The sequence below is a fragment of the Chionomys nivalis genome, chromosome 20 (genome assembly GCF_950005125.1).
Source record: "Chionomys nivalis chromosome 20, mChiNiv1.1, whole genome shotgun sequence".
NCBI lineage: Eukaryota > Metazoa > Chordata > Mammalia > Rodentia > Cricetidae > Chionomys > Chionomys nivalis.
Window position 1 is genome coordinate 10,269,530 of NC_080105.1, and position 16,147 is coordinate 10,285,676.

The following is a 16,147-nucleotide window of genomic DNA, read 5'->3' on the forward strand; positions in this document are numbered from 1 at the left end:
CTTTCATTTCATTCCGCTCATACCCAAAAGCTAAAATGTGTCTGGGCCACTTTTTTGTTGTATTTGCTTGGATTCATAGAAAGACAAAGAAAACAAGAATGTGTTTTTGCTCTTTGTAATCTTTTCTAGTGCTTAGTTAAAAATTCCTTTTCCTCATCTCTTGGCTGTATCCACAATTTTTAAAATTCTGCAAGCACAGACCATTAGGAAGGCTGTGACACTTCTGCCCTAAGATTCGCCCTCAATGTTTTCCTTCTTTGGGGATGATATTTAGAATGATGTTTCAAAATTAAATAGTGTCTAAAAGTGACTTATGAGAGAGTACATATGGTATTTGTCTTTCTGGGTCTAGGTTACCTCACTCAATATAAAGAAAACCACCCTACAATTCACAATCCCAGAGAACCGAGACAAAAATGAGGACCCTAAGAGAGACATGCGTGAATCTAATCTACATGGGAAGTAGAAAAAGACAAGATCTCCTGAGTAAATTGGGAACATGGGGATCATGTGTGGTTTGAAGGGGTGGGGAGAGGCAGGAAGGAGAGTAGAGAAAAATGTATAACACAAAAAAAATCAATAAGAACTAGACAGTGTACAGAAACACAATTGATATATCTGCCTTGATTTCGTATCCTACAGCACTGCTGAATAAGGTTCTTAAGAGCAGGTTCAAAGTCCAATCTCCCAGATCCTCTGCAGGGGTGGCCCAAAGTGGAAGAGAGGGAAATGATCCTGTTGTCTTGGAGTTTACTAAGCACAACTCCTGGAAACTGCAGCTCTTAGCTTTAACTCTGTCCCACAAGAGTGGGGCTTGGGGACATTGATGTTCTGCATCTAACTTTGAAAAGGAACTTTCCATTAAACAAGGGGGTTGTTCTTATTTTTAGGGGTTTCTCAGGGGATAGGTGCTCTAAGGTAATAGATGGATGTTCTGTGAGAGATCGGTGATTTGGAGTCCCTGATGTTGGGACAGAGTAGATAAGGGTGAGGCCACAACTCAAGTCCCCTAGACCTGGCCACCTGGTCTGTGTGTACTGTGGAGAGAGATGGAGGCAGCCTCATCAGCACTCTGCTCTTCACAGCTGAAGAGATCTGGGCTGCAGGGAAGCAAGGCAGGGTTAAATAGATGCCACATCTGCTATCTTTAAACAGCTGTGTCTCTAAGCATCAGCACCATGATCAGCAGCCTGACTAATAAGATTTTTACCTTGTTGAGGGGCAAAGCCTGTGAGAGCTTCCCTGACCCCAATATTATTAATGTCTGCCCAAAGTCTGCTTGTTATCAAGTCAGTATAGGTAAGGTTTTTCTAATGATGCTCAGTGATTGGCTGAGTCATGGGAGCCTCTGTGCTGGGTCCTTCGCGCGCTGGGGGAGGGGTGGCACCGGAGCCCTGGACTATTCAGCTTGCGAAGATTAGAGTTAAAGAGCAAAGATGAACTTTTAGTGACTTGTTAACTCACTGTGGAGCTCGAGAGTTACAAATGATTTTTGCTGACAGGGGTGTCTTCTTTTTTGCTGCATTTCATGGGTCAGTGATATGATCTCTCTGTATATAAACTAAACTTAACATGCATGATAATTGTGTCCTCCTGTGGCATATTACTTGGATATTCATTTCACTTTCTTGAAAGATGGGTTCATTTATCCCATGGTAGTACCAATTCCCTGTGATGCTGTCAGGAAAGCTTCAGCTCCTGCCTCTTTCTCCAGAATTTTGGGTTATAAGTATGTAATCACACACAAAGCTAGCTTGGCATGTGTTGTTTTTATTTATTTATTATATGTACAACATTTCTTCCATGTATGCTTGCATGCCAGAAGAGGGCACCAGATCTCATTACAGATGGTTGTGAGCCACCATGTGATTGCTGGGAATTGAACTCAGGACCTCTGGAAGAACAGTCAGTGTCCTTAACCTCTGAGCCATCTCTCCAGCCTGGCATGTGTTGTTTTTATTTTAGATTTTTTTTTTTTTTTTTTTTTAGATTTCTAATTACTTTTTTGTTTTGTGGGGTTTCTGTTTTTGTTTGGTTTGGTTTGGTTTGGAGGTGAGGAATTGGTTTTGGTTGTTTTTGAGACAGGGTGGTACTGGCTGTCCTGAATCTTGCTTTGTAAACCAGGTTGACCTCAAACTCACAGAGATTACTCTGTATCTGTCTGCCGAGTGCTGGAATTAAAGGTGTGCACCACCACACTCATTTAGTTTTTAATTACATTCCTATTCAGTGTGTGTGCACAAGGACAGGTATGTGTGTCTGTCTATATGGACATGTCTGTGCCATAGAGAGGAGAGAGGACAATTTGCAGGAGTCAGTTCTTGGCGTCCAAGGTGTAAATTCTGGCAATAGATTCAGGAGGTCAGGGCTGGCCACAGGTGTCTCTACACTGCGCCTCACACCAACCCCTGTTATGTTTTTATTTATGGTTCAAACTGTGCAACCTTAGAGATAGAGACAGAGGGAGAGCTGTCTTTGGTGTGCCATAGAGGAAATTCTAGATTCCTGGAGAATGTTGGGCTATAGGCCTCAACTAATGTGACCAGCTGTGGACTAAAGATGTTCTATGTTCTTGCATCTCTAGCAATTGATAATTATTATCTTATCAACTATAATCCTCCAAAGTACCCTCAGGAAGCATCCTGTGATCTATTAAGTCCTTAGCACTTCTGTAGAAATAACAGCTCCATTGCCCATCCAGATCCTATAATGTCCTTTGTAAGACAATGAAGTGCACCATTGGACTTGTGGTGGGCTGGGTGTTCCTTGAGTTCTGAGGCACGGCCATCTCTCCATTGGGCATGAGTGCACAGTGCACTGTGCACACTAAAGGCTCCGGGCAAGGAGGAAGCACAGGAAGTGCCTATTGGATTACAAAAAGACAGCATTGCCAACCCTGCCAGGCAGGCAGAGGCAAATTCTGCTTAAAAGCAAAATTCTCCTGCATAGGCCTGCACCTGGCTGAGTTAGGCATGGGACTGGTTGTAGGTCTCATTCAGGACTTTCCAACCAATCAGGGCCTCAATCAGAAGTTCTGAAGGGAGTAAGAGTCAGGCTCTTCCCAGCTGCCCTGCTGAGGGCCTCCTGGATGCTGAAGGCCAAATAGGGTCACCGCTGCCCCTTGCTGTGCGGCCAGCTTGGCAGCTTCTCCTTGGTGAGCATGGGACCGTTGTCCCCAGACAGCGGGGAGCAATTAGCTGAGCCATGGGATCCTGTGTGCTGGGTCCTTCCCGTGCTGGGGGAGGGATGGCACCAGAGTCCTGGACTATTCAGCTTCGTGCGAAGATTAGAGTTAAAGAGCAAAGTCCCAAGCACCAGGCAGGTGATGGAGGGCAGGCAGCTGGTAGGAGAGCTGCATTGACCCAGAGACTGTAGGGCTGCATGCTGGGGAATCAAGAATGCCAGTCCGGGCGGGTTCGCTGACGCCTTGAGGACGTCTGCGGACCCCACTCCCTAGCACTCTTCTGTGCATGGACTGTGACAGCTTTCATCTTTTGTCCCCAATTGCTGCACTGCATGCATCCAGCGGCTGTTCTAGGAGAGAGACTGCCCTGGATGGAGCCAAGGTCGAAAAAGAAGAGAAACGTGCAGCCACCGTCAAGGGTCGGTAGAGTGGAGGATCCCTGCTGTGAGACAGGTGTGAGGTCATGGGACAACTTTATGAAATGATTGCTCTCCTTCTGTGATTCACGGACAGACCTCAGGTTGTCTGGCTTGTGTTGCAAGGGCTCCTATGTACCAGCTGAGCCATGTCGCAGTTAGTAAGCTTTCTTTTTCTTCACAAGCTTCTCCTCCTCCCCGTTCCTTTTCTTCGTTTTTAAATTGTTGTGATCCAACTGCCCTCACTCCCCCTGACAGCGGAACTTCCTTGTGGTCTGTAATTGACAAGGATGTTTGTGTTCTTTCTGGCTGGTGGGTCTCCACGGAAGGAATAGAGGTAAAAAAGGTTGCTGGGCAAAATAAAGGTTGCTGTTCTTCCACCTGAAAAGAAGCCTCAGTGTCTCAATCCCGGCACCCCCGCCAGTCTTGGCTATCCAGGCTGCACTGGCCACAGCATTAAATAATCCCCCCCCCCCGAAGCTAGACATTGAATGCAGGAGCTTGAGCATGCTGGATAAATGTGCACTCCTTAGGCCCATCTGCAGCTCTATCCTACCCTAATGATAATTGCTTTAATGTTAGTTATTGAACTGTGAACCATGAATCCCTTTAGTCTGCTTTGCTCTTTCCCATGGCTGTTCCTGTATTCTAAAGGCCTTGCAATTCCATTGATTTCTGAAGCAATTTTCAAATCTGATGAGGTTGGCCACTTGGGTTCCTTAAATATGATCTTGAGTGTATAGATCATATAAATTTATTATCGGATTACTAATAGGTTTGTAACCCATTAACACGAGGTGATTTTTATTTTACTTAAAACTTTAGCTTTTTGTAGTGCAAGATACCTCAGTTGGTGGGGGTGCTTTCTGCCAGTCATGGAGAACTAGATGTGAGCCCGTGAAATTCAGGCGGTGGAAGAAGAGAAACGAGCTTCATAAGTTGTTTTTTTGTTCTCCTGTCTTTTGATTGCTATTAGTGACCATGGGACTGGTATGGACACATAAATATACAAACAGAAATAAGAAAAAATAGATGATGATAGATAGATAGATAGATAGATGATAGATAGATAATCAGGCTCTTTTAAACAAGCTTTTATTGTTTTCAGCTATAACTTATTCTATTTTGTTTAATTTAGTTTTATGTATTTATTTTGGGGGGATAAATGGATTTGTTTTCTTAATTGGATTTTCAAGTATTATATCGTGGGTGTATAGAAGTGTAATTGAGTTTTGTACATTTTGTTTCTCAATATTGGTCCTCGTCCTGGTTGCCTTGATGTTAAATTCCTACCATCTGTGCTCATGGGATGCATTTTCAGTTCCTTTGCTTCAAATCACCATTTGGAATTATTTGGAGTCCAAAACACTACTTTGATGCATGAGGAAGGAAAGAGGCAGACATTTTCAAGTACCTCACACGAGCGTCTGTGGGTACCAGTGACCCATGGAGGTGGGCCTTGCAGCTTGATTGCACTTGAAGCTGTGCTCTATTTGATTTTATAAAGGAAAGTGACTTTCATTCTATGGGAAGGTTTTCAGGTAGACTCAGTCTCATGGATTAGTACAAGGAGATGAGCCCAAAGCTGAGGTGGGCTTTGGCCTGGCAGTCAGTGACGCACTTGATGGTCTGCCCTAGTGGTACAGCACTGAGAACACGGAACAAGCCTTTGAATCTCACAAGAGTGTGCACAGAGCAAGGATACATCTCAGAGGACTGAACAAGGTTGATACAAGTTATAATTTTGTGAGTGATATGGAATTTATTTAGTAATTTTTTTAAAAAATAAAATATATGATAAAACAAAACCCATCAGATGAAGGTCAATCAAGGCAGTGTTGTCAAGGATTCTCCAGCTTAGGTTTTGGCAGAAAGGTGGCAGGCAAGATTTAAAATTTGAAAAGTTTTTGTTTTAGATTTATTTGTTTCGAATTCCTTTTATTTTAATTTTTTTATGTTGACAAGAAGGAATAAAATCATCTTTATTGAGAGATTATATGTAGAAAATGAAATTATCAGCAAAAACCATTCTAAACTAATAAATGGTGATAAGCAAGACTGCAGGACAAAAGTTAATACTTTAAGACTAAGTTGCTTCCCTATACACTGGCACTTAAAAAGTAGAACTTGTAATTGAAAAATGCGTATTACTATTAATATTAGCAGCTACTAAAAATGAAATATTTGAGTATAATTCTACTATACACACACACACACACACACACACAGGACAGTGATGGCAAAAATCATTGAAGCAAATTCAATAATCTGATCAGCTAAGACCATGAGGCCATCAGAAATGTAAACTGTTGGAAGAATGGAAATTTGAATGCCTCCAGATGGATAGTGGATTTAAACAAACATTTTCTGCTTTTCATAATGATTACTTAAGATAAGTCAGTGGTTTTAAAATACTGAAAGTTGTATTAGAGTCTAAAGTTAGCACTTTGAGTTGTTAACTCTCAGACACCTTGTAATAAAATATATTTTATTATGTGACAATGTTAAATGACTTTCTGATAATGTTTACTAATTTTTTTTAGCAAGCTTTGGATAACAGGCCTGTTGTTCTGGTGAAGAAAATCGACACCTCCCCTAGGCAGCACAGCGGAGTTGACCCTGTTGGTGGGGATGACGTTCAACAAGCCCTGAGAAGACGAGTGTGGGAGAACTGGCCTTCCTACCTGTCCGTCATGCTGTGGCATGGCTGGGGGAGAGACGCCCCCTTGCCTCTTCCCCCCTGCAGCAGATGGGAGACCTGATGTGGGCAGAGAGTGGGGAGACGGTCCTGCCCCTCCCTGGCTGTGACACTTAGACGAGCAGGCCCTGAACCTTGCCAGGGAAGCACAACAGAGCTGGCCCTGCTGGTGTCTGGGGGTGGAGGAGCCAGGCCTGAGGGCATGAATGCAGAACTAGCCTTGTTCCTTGCTGCCTGTGGCATTGGGTGAGCTAGTTTGGATGAAACCTGGTGGTGAGAAAGAGGGAGAGCTAGTGGGTTGACCAACCCAGTTACCACTCAGGCCCAGAACCAGGTGTATGAGTTGGCTCACCCCAACATCCACCCAACCTGTGAACTTCCGGGACATATGTAGGGGCTGTTCCTGCAGATACAAAGCTGTAGGATATTCATGGCACAGAGCACCAACAAACTATCTAGGAGGAGTCCCAATGAGGGCTAGTATTGATAATGTATCAGAAACCAGAGACCTTGAGCCAGACCAAAGACTCGTTGCAATGAACACTTGCAAGTAAAGATGCCTGGAAAAAAGGGTAGACTCACTGGGTCACACTGCAGCTTCCATGATGACATTTTTTTCCTTTTAAGTTCTATTTTATTTTATTTGTGGGGGAGGTTCCCAGGGCAGAGCTCTAATATGAAGGAATGGGGAGATAAATGGGAGAGGGAAGCATGTTGTGAAATCCACAAAGAATCAATGAAAAGTTAAGAAAAGAAAAGAAAATTGACACAGCCAAAAATAATGAACTTTAATTTTCCTCCTTCTGTCCCTCCGGTTGTTTCTCTTTGACAGTCAGATTGTCCTTCCTTTCTCTGGAGAGTCGGGGGTCTGCGGTGAGAACTCTGTGGAGCTGGGATGTTGGCTGTTGAGCCCATGGCCCTCTGTCTCATCATCTGTCTGTGCCATTTCCTAATCTCTTTACAGCAAGATTCCTGCTCCCAGGTTTAGCAATAATGCACAGGGAAGAGCAGCTTGTGCTAGAGGAAGGGTCAGTTCACATCTGTGTGACAGTCACAAGGAGGGTCTGTCTTCTTCATGTGACAGCAAACCCACAGTCACAAGGAGTGAGAGGCTGTCTTCTTCATGTGACAGCCAACTCGTAATCACCAGCAGCCAGGGTCTGTCTTCTTCTCTCAAAAGAGGGTCCAGTTCACAGCCTCACACAACTTCAAACCCATAGTCACATGGACCAAGGGCCTGTCTTACACCTTCCAGGACTTCTTTTCTCCTTCAAGATTGCCCAAGACGAGAATCTTTACTCTAGTTTTGAAAATTACCTTTAGAAGATAGTGTGGTGGTTTGAATTAGAATGGCCCCCATAGGCTCCTATGTTTGAATGCTTGTCTTCATTTGGTGGAACTGTTTGGAAAAGATTAGAATGTGTAGCCTTGCTGGAGGAGGTGTGTTACTGGGAGTGGGCTTTGGGGTTTCAAAAGCCCATACCATTCCCAGCTCTAATCTCCTCTCCATCTCTGCCTTGGGCTTGAGGATCAGACATAAGCTCTCAGCTATTGCTCAAGCACTGTTTGCCTGTCTGTTGCCGTGTTCCCTGCCATGACGGTGATGGACTCTAACCATGGAAACCTGTGACCTACCAAATTAAATATTTTCTTTTATAAATTGACTTGGTCATGGTGTTTTGTCAGAGAAATAAAGTAGTAACTAAGGAAGACAGGAAGTATTTATTTTAAGACATTTGAATCCACAAGTAAAACAAGCTGTGTATTTTATCTCTCCACATGTGCACACATGTGGATGCATGTGTATGTGCGTGTTTCCTTGAAACAAATGACTCCAGAACTGAGTTTCCCAAAACAATATATACTTATAATGATCTCATAGTTCAAGTGCCTCAGACTTGGGGTCTCTTATAAGATGCTATCAAAGTTTGTGACTCGATTGAAAGATATTCCTTGGCTTTGGAAGGACTCAGAAATCCTTTTCCATTTTCAACCATGAGGTTTGAATTCTCAGTGACTGTTGACCAGAGATGTCTGTTTCTTGCCTCTGGGCCTCTTCCACAGAAGCACAGTGTTTCTACCAGAAGCTGGGCTATATAGGAATTAAGAGATGGATGAGAAACAGCAGGATGGAAGCCATGGCTCCCCTATCTAATCTCAGAAGTGACATTCAATCACTTTGCCATGCTTTATTTAAAAGAAATGAATTAAAAGATCCAGCACACATCCAAGGAGAAGAGATTGCACAAGGGCCTGAAAACCAGAGACAGAGAAGTGTGTGTGTGTGTGTGTGTGTGATCACACGCATGTGCGCAGACACACATGCATGCACTCACACCTTCTTCTTTTACTGGAGAGGAACAATGTATCAATTCTTTTATAGAATCTTGCATACTGAGTGGTCTCTTTAGTTTAGAAAAATCTCTTCCTGCTGTTTTTATACATTTTTCACGTTTCTTGGAAGTTATCTGACTCATGTAGCTCTCAGGGTAATTTTGATCAATGCTTTGTATAGCAGAAGCAACCCCAAGTCACTGTGTTTTCCTAAATTCTATTTGTATTTAAATTGAGTGGTTTACTCTCCAATCCCAGCTGAGCCCTGTGTCTATTAACACAGCATATCATGCAAACACTTAGCTGTGTCTCCCAGATTGTCCTACTCAAACAATATCCTCAATGTCCTGATCATCAGTTGATAATCTTGTCTGTAGAAAGGCTCAGAGGGCTAGTGCTGGTCTCTGGGGTAAAGTCTAGGTGTCCAGCTCTGTCCCTGCCTGGGCACAGCAGGGAACTTAACTTTCAGATCTTAGCAGTACACTTAAGCAAAGACTTGCTCTTTCAGCCAGCGCCTGCAGAAGTCTACAGTGCCGCCTGCTGGAAGGAAATTTTATTTCATAATACTTGCAAACTCAAAAAAAAAAAAAAAGAAAAGAAAAAGAAAAAAAGAAAGAAAGAAAGAAAGACAATCAGTTTCTTGATTTTTTCCAATATACTGTCGATAAGTAGAGCCCGGTCTTCTAAGATGAGTTATTCAAAAGGGGGATATGGAATGCAGAGATGGAAATAAAAAAGTAGAAATGAGGAAAAAAGAGATTGGTGTCTGGTAATCACAACTGTGTCCTGTATGTACTGTTTCTAAAGCCAGAGAATAGCCAGGCTGTTGTAAGAACTCCATGAAATAGGAACACCAATATTATATATAAAAACATAAGTTCATTAAGCAAAAACAGCAAAGGCAAAATATCAGAGCCTGTGGGCTTGGCCCACAAGGAATAAATACTGTATTATGTACCAACACCTGGCTGGAAACCAGTGGAAACAGCTCTCAACTCAGTAATCCTTGCTTAAAATAACTGCCAGGAAATTATTTATGCCCACAAATAACTCCATCTGCAGGCAAAATGGAAGGGCTGTGACAGGTTTAGGGGGGCAAAGGCACAGCTTCAAGGAGCGAAGAACGCAGGTGTTTTCCATTGGGAGAATCTGAATGTCGAAACAAACTAGAAACCTTACACAAATCATAAACAGAGATCCTAAGAGTTTTAGTCTTCAGATTCGAGGTTCTGAGACCTCAGGCCACTAGGCACCAGCATCAACACAGCAGTGAGAATATTACACTGGTGGTCCTATGTGTAGGTGTAGACATGGGAGTGTTCACCTTGAAGCACCTTTCCAGTCCCTATCTTCTCCATTTCACTTTCAGATGCGAAAAATAAAAATAAATAAATAAAAAAACCAAAGAACTCAAGAACTCTAAGTGGTTACTTGGGGAACTATGAAATCGAAGGACTCACTAACTTTTTGTGTTTATAATCTCTGTGTTAGCTTCATTTCAAGCTACTTAACTAACTAATTTAATTTATAGATCTTCTCACTATATAGTCCATGCTGGGCTAGAGTCCACTCAGGAAACTCAACTCTGTAGTCCATGCTTCCTTGCTGGGCTAGAACTCACTTTGTAGCATGCTCCTGTCTCAGCCTCCTTATTGCTAGGGTGACAGCTATGTGCCGTCTTGTCCAGTTCAAATCATTTTCTTAAGTCCAAATTCAAATGTTTATTGCTACCAACATTGAGAACATTAAAAACCTGTGCCTTCATTATATGGAAACCACATTAAGCAAATCACACATTTACTCCCTGATCAGGGGTATAGAGATGTGCCCTCATGGTTAAGGGTCAGGAATGTCAGGGAAAACCCAGATACTAGTCAACTTTCAAGTAAATAGTATTTTTAAAAACATGTTTCAACAATGCCCCTCAACCAAAGAATGGATAAAGAAAATGTGGTACATTTATGCAATGGAGTACTACTCAGCAGTAAAAAACACAAAACGATACCTTGAAATTTGCTTGCAAATGGATAGAACTAGAAAAAAAAATCATCCCGAGTGAGGTAACCCAGATCCAGAAGAACAAATATGTTTTGTACTCACTCATAAGTGGACATTAGATGTAAAGCAAAGAATAAAGAGCCTATATCCTGCAACCCCAGAGAAGCTAGGTAACAAGAATCCGAAGAAAGACAGACATGGACGCCCCTGGGAAGAGGGTAGACAAGATCTCCCAATAAAATTGGGAGCATAGAGGGAGGAGGAAATGGAGGGCAAAAGAGGAGGGGGAGGGGAGAAGGATAGGAAGAGAACCTCATCTTGACAGACAGGATGGTCGAGATGTGGACGGACAGAGAGGGAGAACAAGGAAATAGATATCTTGCTTGTGAGAGCCATTATGGGGCTGGTGTAAAACCTGGCACCAAGAAAATTCCCAGGGATCCACAAGGATGACCCCAGCTAACACCCTAAGCAACAGTGGAGAGGGTGCCTGAACTGGCCTACCCCATTAATCAGATTGATGACTACCTTAATTGCCATTATAGAACCTTCATCCAGCAACTGGTGGAAGCAGATGCAGAGATCCACAGCTAAGCACTGGGATAAGCTTCCAGGGACCAGTCCAAGTGAGGGAAGAGCAATCATATGAGCAAAGGGGTCAAGACCCTGATGGTCTTGACAACTATTAAAACGCTTGGGTTAAGTTCGGTATATTAACAAAATACACTGCGATTTCTAAAGCACTTTCTCAGGTCTGTCATTTAATGGGATCCTGGCAACGGCTCTCTGAATAAACTAATGTAGACAGCCACTCTGTAAATAAGCATCCTTTGTGACAGGCTCACCCACAGCCAAGGGTCTCCAGAGGGCGGAGCTAGATCCAGCCACCCGGTCCCATATTCCTGAAGCTCAAGCCGTTTTTCTCTGGATCCCTTCGTTTCCATGATGGTTCTGCAGCAGTGTAACCTAGATCCTTTTACTGTGTTTTTCTTGACTATTGTGTCGTATCTGTGCAAAAGCTAAGGATTGGATTGGCTGAATTTGCCATGCGCCAGTCCTGGACCCAAGTGCAGTCGCTCGGTCCGTCATTCATTCATGCAGGGGCGCATACTGTATCTCCCGACTCTTGCCGCGGTTGAGACCAGCTTGAGCTACGTAATGAAATTCTGCTTAAACATGTTTAAAAGGTGAGTTCTGGGGGAGTGAGGGGTGGCTTAGTTGCTTTTTTGTTGTTGTTGTTGTTGTTATGTTTTGCTGAGCAAACACACATCTAATTTTCAGGGAGACAGTGCTTCAGAGAAAACACTGCCTGAGCCAGAGATCAAGGAACCGCATGGTTCCTCTAGTACAAGAGACGACACTAAAGTACCGCTGTGAAGGGACCCAGAAATGATGCTCAAAGGCCCCGTGATCCCCTGCCTTTCAAAAAGGAGCAGAAATGTCTCAAATCCAGCTGTATCACCAATTCTCCCTCAGCATGGCTGACCGTTCTTGAACATAGGAAACCCAGAGCATACAGGCAGACAGCTTAACGAGTTACAGGGGCTCCTTTCTAGGTAGCTCAGTTGATCTGCGTCTCTTCCAAGCAGGTCTCTGATTTCTTGAGGCTGCTTGTTTTTGCTTCTTCCCGGCGGTCTGATTGACCTCTTGTTTCTTCTGGATATCTTGGCTGGTCTCTACTTCATATGGACTGTTTGGTCCATCTGAGAGCCCCATCTGGGCAGCTCAGCTTCGCTGAGGGTCAGTCTCCGTTTTTGTTCGTTTCTGTCACAAGACACCATTACGGATTCTTATGAAGACTGGAATGTTCATCACATCTTTTGTCTTAATAATGGATGAGCAAACTTAGGTCTTGCAAGAGCGAGGTCATCCAGAAATACATAGAGATCCAGGTCTCCTGCTCCCCACAGCAGTGAACGGTTAACTTTGTCAGAATAAACACAGCACTGAAGGCAACAGGACCTCCCGTGGCTCAATTTTTAAGAGCTCCTGCTGCCCTCCCAGGGAACTTGGGTTCAATTCTCGGCACCTGCATGGCAGCTCACAGCTGTCTGTAACTCCATTTCCTGGCACTCCAACACCATTTCTATTCTCTGTGAGCATCAGGCATGTACATGGTACACAGAAATCCACGCAGACAAAACATGTAAAATAAAACACTCAGATAGATAAAAAGATGCCCCACAGTCTCCATCATGAACTATGGGACTAGGAATCTACAGCGCTGTCCATCTACTTCCAGGGTGGTGTGTGCCCATCAGTGGTCTGGGAGCAAGTGAGTCAGGACTGGATGCGGGAAAGTAGGAGGCAGGGAAGTACGAAAGGGCAGCACTGAAGCATCGTGAGCTCCTTCCTCATTCGGCCCTGGAGTACCAAAGTATCATCCTCTAACCTTTCCACAGCATGCCCGCAAGAGCAGAGTGCAGCCAAAGAACCAGCCCCATGCAGTTATCACTTTTGCGGACACTCAGTAATACCCTCATCAAGTTCCTCATGTCAAGTGCAGTAGGGCAACCTTGAACTCCCGCTGCCTGGGATGCTGAGGCAGGAGAATTGAATAATTGAAGCCAGCTTGAGCTACACAATGAGATCCGATTTTAAATAATTTAAAGAAAACTCCACTATTGGAATAAGAGTCTACCATATTATCTATCTACTTCTAAGGTGGCATGAGCCAATCAGCACACAGGGGACTCCAGTTACTGGCCTCTCCCATAGAGCATTCGTCTTGTTTCAAGAACCTGTAAACCTCTGTCAGTCAACAACTGTGTTTGGGCTGCGAAGTGCTCAATTGCTCTGTGCGTGGACTGTGACTTGTATGGGATTTGGGGAAGACAGAAGAAAGAGAACAGGAAAATGCCTCCTTGCTGTTTACATCTATGCATTATTTGTGTGTGTATGTGTGTGTGCTTGTGTGTGTGTGTGTGTATCTGATCCATATAACTCAAAATAGCAGCAGCAACAACTGGAGCAATGATATGTTTCTTAACCACAACTCTGAGTAAAAATACTTTTCGTGAAAGTGGTGCAAGGCCTTAATCCCAGCCCTTGGGAGGCAGAGAAAGATGCATTTATGAGTTCCCGATCAGGCTGATCCACAGAATCAGTTCCAGCACACCCAGGGCTACATGGAGAAACCTTGTCTCAAAAATCTTGGTTATTTTGTTATTGTGCAGACTTAATACATCTAGGAGTTTGCAGGGATGCTAGGTAGCCTGCTTTGTTAACCAGTATGACTTTCTGGCAAGAAAGTTGGAGAAATGCACAAAGAATCATAGAAATATTAAAGCCATTTGACCTGTAATTGTAGCTCTGGGAATTTATCCCAAAGAAATAATTGAAAATATAAGGAAGACTCTGTGCTCATAGTTGCTCACTGCAGTGCACACTGAGCCAAGAGCTCGATGGAAACAATTTAAATGCTAACTAATAGAGAATGGTTATGGAAATCATAGAAGAAATATTATACAAATATTAAAATTACCACATAGAAAATGATGGGAGAATAATGTTACGGAGTAAAGTACATGAGTTCTGTTGTTACAACTATTAAAGTGCTTAGAAGCAAATGTTTTAAAATTCTACTTTATGAACTAGGATAATGGATGACTTCCCCCCCCCCGCCCCATGCCTTCTTGAAAGTCTGCAATTCTCAGGTTAGAAAAGAAAAAAAAGAAAAAGGCCATAACTGAGCTGGATTTCACTGTTGAACCGGAAGCTCCTTTTCTTAATAACAGACATGGAGCAAAGAAAGATTCTAGGTTCATTTTAGAAATCAAACATGTAACAGCAAACATTGCCACTAAAAACAGCCACTGTTGAGCAGGGCAGGTCACACTGCCCCTTGTGTGAAGTCAAGCCACCCGCCTACACTCCAGCCCCTGGGTTGTATCATTGGAGGGAAGGATCCTGAGTGTTCATGACATCATGGGACTGGACTGCCTGAGAAGGAATAGTGAAGAAGAATAAATGAGATGAAGACAGCATTTTCAATCATTAATACAGCATCTCTGATGGGAGAGGGTTAGTATTTCTAGAAGCTCTCTTGGCTCCCTCTGAAACAAGATTTTACCTACATAAAGAAAACACCCATATTATACCAACAATAAGAATCTACCCTATGTCCTGCACTGTCAAAGGCTTTCTTGGACAGGGCAGGTTGTTTAAAATCAAACATGGTGCTCTCTTGGGATCAAACAAATATCAGGGGAGATTTGAGGAGAATGGGGATAAGGCAGCAGTATTATGAAGAGCATTGATGCTAAACTCACCTCAAATGGAAGAAAATGTGGTTTATTCTGGGTCAAATGCCAGTGACTATGGTCAGACATGAGTCGTCTCTGATAGCCATTGTACACGTGGATACATAAGATTTTATTAGTTACAGAGCAAAGGAAGTCATGAATGAAAGCATGTGTTGAGTACGCTGTTGACACCCCAGGTCAGAGGGTCACAGCAAAGCGCAGAAGCCACCGCTGTCATTTTCAAATATTGCCTGATGTCTTCCTAGGAAGCAGCTAGAAACAGTCCAAGACAATCTGACACTGCCTGCACAACAATCCACCTCACTACAATCTCTAAGGCTTTTGTTGTTGTTTTGTTTTTCAAGACAGGGTTTCTCCGTGTTTCCCTAACTGTCCTGGAACTATCTCTTGTAGACCATGCTGGCCTCAAACTTACAGAGATCCACCTGCCTCTGCATCTGGAGTGCTGGAATTAAAGGTGTGCCCTGCCACCGCCCCCCACCCCATCACTAAATTTTAATCAGTCCTTCAGCCTGGAACAAGTCTTAATGCAGGCACAGCTTGTTTTCCTGGGAAATAAAACAAGAGAAATCAAGAGATTTCAACCAAGAAATGAAGCAGATAGAGGGGAAGAAACGGTGAGGAGGGAGAAGGAGCTGCCGGCCTGGGAGGGACACCAAAGTACAAAACAGCCATCTGAAGAAGGCTGGCTGCATCACAACAGAGAAGCAACCTGAAGAAGGTGGGCTGCCTCTCTAACAGAACATGCAAGTCCAAACCACAGCACTGCATAATGGAGTTGGATTTCTCTGCATAGGCCTGCTTTCTCTTTGGGGTACAGAAAACCCCATTTTCAATATGTGCACACACCTGTCTTGTGCATTCTGATTTGTTTGAGAAATTTTAATAAAGTCTCTTTGCATAGCCCAGTCCTCAGTTTGTCATTTCTTTGGAAGCCCGTATGAGTGTGGCTGTCTCACAGTCTTCTGATGCTGAACTCTGCAGCCGCCCCACCCACTGTACGACACCAACCTCTGCTCAGTGTGCAGCTCTATTGTGAGGTAGCTGAATCCGGCTTAGTCCCCAATGGTTTACAATGCTAGGATGGGGACATTGCTGAATTTCTTTGTGGGATATTGCTGACTTTTTGGTAGAACGTGTTGGAGAACATGTGGGAATTTCTAAATCAATAATCAATAGTTGTTCATGATCAAATGAATGTGAGCCATTTTTTAGATAACACAAATTAAAATGATGCATGATGGGATTTCTG

General features: G+C 43.4%; 1 pseudogene; it reads right to left on the reverse strand.

The window, feature by feature from the left end:
• LOC130862527 (non-receptor tyrosine-protein kinase TNK1-like) overlaps positions 1-16,147 on the reverse strand; it is a 414,731-nt pseudogene that overhangs the window by 24,938 nt on the left and 373,646 nt on the right.